The following is a 4392-nucleotide window of genomic DNA, read 5'->3' on the forward strand; positions in this document are numbered from 1 at the left end:
TGGAGATCAATTAACAGATTTACAAAAACAAATTGTACTAAAATGTGATTGGAATTCTACTCAATTTTGTATTACCCCTGTTCAATTCAACTATAGTGCCTACAACAGGGAAAAAATACAATTTCATTTGCAAGACATACATGATAATGCTTCCCTAAATGTACAGTTACTACAAAAAGAAATCTTTGAAACCTTCTCCAAAAGTCTGCCCTCTTCCAACAATCTGGAAACTTTAGCTGAACAGCTAGCTGATCAATTATCTGGGCTAGACCCTCGAGGATGGTTCCAAAATATTACTCATAGTATTGGGTCTGGTGCTGTAACATTGGTAATTGTCCTGGTAATTATATTTGTTGTATACTGTGCCTTTCAACAAAAATTGATCAAACTAAACAAACTCAATTGGTCAGGGCCTTTTTCACAAAAATAAAAAAGGGGGACTTGTCAGGGAACATTTAATTTTAAGGAATCCTATATGTTGTTTTCTGTTTCTCAAGGGCCCTCTATTCCTTATCAGTTCTTGGAAAACAGGGACAAGCAGAGCTGCACACAGTTCTCAGGACTGAGGTCATGAGGCAGAATGCATACATGGATTCCTTTCAGTAACCTTTTACTTTTCTGTAAAACTACTTAGTGATGTTCCTATTTCCAATACATGGATTGTCAATGGCCCTGTGACGATTGTTATTCCCCTAGTTACTGTTGTTATGGCCCTATGACTATTGTTATTCCCTTAGTTACTGTTGTTATGCATCTGGTTTTGGTGTTTTTTACTCAACTTTATTTTTCTGCTGAAAGCTTCCTTGTATAACAATATGTAAGCACACGCTGCCATGAATAAAGTACCCTTGTTCCACTAGAGACTTGGGTCCCCTGCGTCCTTCTTTTCTTCACCTTCTTTTCGTTGACTCCTGTTCCCAGGTCCCGTTCTGTCAAGAAGACCATAACAGTGGCCAAACTATTGGAGTTTCAGCTTCAACATCAGTCCTTCCAATGATATTCAGGACTGATTTCCTTTGGGATAGACTGGTTGGATCTCCTTGCAGTCCAAGGGACTCTCAAGAGTCTTCTCCAACACCACAGTTCAAAAGCTACAACTCTTCGGTGCTCAGCTTTCTTTGTAGTTCAACTCTCACATCCATACATGACTACTGGAAAAACCATAGCCTTAACTAGACAGACCTTTGTTGGCAAAGTAATGTCTCTGCTTTTTAATATGCTGTCTAGGTTGGTCATAACTTTTCTTTCAAGGAATAAGTGTCTTTTAATTTCATGGCTGCAGTCACCATCTGCAGTAATTTTGGAGCCCCCAAAAATAAAGTCTGCCACTGTTTCCACTGTTTCCCTATCTATTTCCCATGAAGTGATGGGACTGGATGCCATGATCTTAGTTTTCTGAGTGTTGAGCTTTAAGCCAACTTTTTACTCTCCTCTTTCCCTTACATCAAGAGGTTCTTTAGTTCTTCTTCACTTTCTGCCATAGGGGTGGTGTCACCTGCATATCTGAGGTTATTGATATTTCTCCCGGGAATCTTGATTCCAGCCTGTGCTTCATCCAGCCCAGCATTTCTCATGATGTACTCTGCATATAAGTTAAATAAGCAGGGTGACAATATACAGCCTTGATGTACTCCTTTTCCAATTTGGAACCAGTCTGTTGTTCCATGTCCAGTTCTAACTGTTGCTTCTTGACCTACATACAGATTTCTCAAGAGGCAGGTAAGGTGGTCTGGTATTCCCATGTCTTTCAGAATTTTCCACAGTTTATTGTGATCTACACAAAGACTTTGGCATAGTGAATAAAGCAGAAATAGATGTTTTTCTGGAACTCTCTTGCTTTTTTGATGATTCAACGGATGTTGGCAATTTGATCTTTGGTTCCTCTTTCTTTTCTAAAACCAGCTTGAACATCTGGTAGTTCAAGGTTCATGTATTATTAAAGCCTGGCTTGGAGAATTTTGAGCATTACTTTACTAGCGTGTGAGATGAGTGCAATTGTGTGGTAGTTTGAACATTCTTTGGCATTGCCTTTCTTTGGGATTGGAATGAAAACTGACCTTTTCCAGTCCTGTGGCCACTGCTGAGTTTTCCAAATTTGCTGGCATATTGAGTGCAGCACTTTCAGAGCATCATCTTTCAGGATTTGAAATAGCTCAACTGGAATTCCATCACCTCCACTAGCTTTGTTTGTAGTGATGCTTCCTAAGGCTCACTTGACTTCACATTCTAGGATGTCTGGCTCTAGGTGAGTGATCACACCATCATGATTATCTGGGTCATGAAGATCTTTTTTGTGTAGTTCTTCTGTGTATTCTTGCCAGTTCTTCTTATTTAGGTTATCTATAGCTGGTGCTAGTGGTAAAGAACCTGCCTGCCAATGCAGGAGACAAAAGAGACACGGGTTCGATCCCTGGTTTGGGAAGATCCGCTGGAGAAGGAAATGGCAACTTACTCCAGTATTCTTGCCTGGAGAATCCCACGGATAGAGGAGCCTGGCGGGCTGCAGTCCGAGGGGCCGCAAAGAGTTGGACACGACTGAAGTGACTTAGCACTAACAGTAGCACACCATTTTTTTGCTATTACAAACAATACTGAAGTGACCACCTTATATTGCCTTGTCAGTATGCATACTGCATGCAATTTTAAAGGAAAATTCCTAGAAGTGAACTTCTGGGTTTAAAAGTTTAAAGGGTTAATAGATTAAAGTGCTAAATTATCCTCTAAAATGATTTGTCAATTTCTGTTCCTTTCAACATTATGTGAAAACAGTATTACTTTCTCTATACCTTTGCCTTTACTGAATACTATCCATCCTTTAAATTTTTGCTAATAGTGAATAATGCTTTCTCATTGTTTTAATCTGCATTTCTGTGAACAGCAGTGAAGCTGAGCATCATATATATATATGTTTGTCCTTTTAAAAACATTTCACTTGGAAATAATTTCAAAACTGCAAACACAAAAACAGTACAAGGAATGTATGCACACACTCTTTACCAGGTTTATTTTGCTTTATCATTTGCTCTCTCCATGCATGTTTACATGGGTATTTACATGTGTGATGCATGTATGTTCATGTATGTGTGCAGACATAATTTTTTGCTGACCTATTTGAAGGTTACATATATTACAATACTTTAAGGTATCTCCATGTATATCCTAAAAATAGGAATAGTTTTTTATATAACTATAATGAAGTTATCAAATTCATAAATTAGCATTGATGCAATACCATAATCTATCATTCATATTCCAGTTTCATTCATATTCCATAGTCCATTGACCTAATAATATCCCTGATAGGAATCTTTCCACTCCAGTAAAAGATCCAGTCCAGGATAAGGTATGGCATTTAATTGTCATGTTTCCTTAGCTTTCTTTGATATAGAACATTTCCACAACCTTCCTTTGTCTTTTATGACATTAATATTTTGTAAGAATGTAATCCCCTGTGCCTCAGTTTCTTAGTAGGATGTTCATCACTTTGTGCTTGTTAGATGTTTCCTAATAACAGACTGAGGTTACGCATTCTTGGCAAAAATACTGCAGAGCTGATGGTGTGCTCTTCTCAAGGTATCACATCTGGGGCACGGCTTGTCCATCTCTTCCTTATTGGTTATGATAATAGCCACATGTCAAGCGTTCAACATGCATCCCTTGTTTGTTAAGTACTGGATTCAAAGATGAATAAGATAATCCCTTTGCCGAGGAGATTACAGTCAAGGGAGGAAGCAGAAATATAAAAGGGAAAATATGTTGAATGTTGTAATAGAGACATGAACAATGGAGTAATTAAATCTACCTTTAGGAGTAACTCTGGCCAGAGAAGCTTCACAGAGATGAGTTACTTAAGAACAGGAACTCTCCCTATGAATGTTTGTTTCCTCGATAGCACCTTTCCTTAAACTCATTATATAAATATTAAATAAGTTAATGAAAAGAAATCTATGTACCTCAAAGTAAAACTGTCAGAATATGGTACAAAATATGATTTTATTTTTCTTTTTAGTTCACTCTCCATTATAGAATTGAATGTTTTATACACTGAATTAATTTATTTACATGCTGAGAGAAAATGTTCATAGTAAATAATGTGTAAAAAATTGTGGTTTATAAATTTATGATATAAGCTTTTCTAATATAGTTTTATAGGCAGTTAGAGACTTTGATTACAAAGTTGAAGTATGTACAGAATCATAGATCTTGATGCAGAAAGAATTTCCAGAGTGCATTCATTCCAATCTCTTCTCTTGAGGCAAGGCCAATTATACACATGAAGCCACGGGACTCAGAGAAATTTAATGCTTTGACAAGGTTAAAGTTGTACAGTTACCAAGGAGTCTATAGTCCAGATCTAATGCCAGGCATGTTCCTGGCAATAGTTGGTGCTTA

The sequence above is a fragment of the Dama dama genome, chromosome 21 (assembly GCF_033118175.1).
Source record: "Dama dama isolate Ldn47 chromosome 21, ASM3311817v1, whole genome shotgun sequence".
Classification (NCBI taxonomy): Eukaryota; Metazoa; Chordata; class Mammalia; order Artiodactyla; family Cervidae; genus Dama; species Dama dama.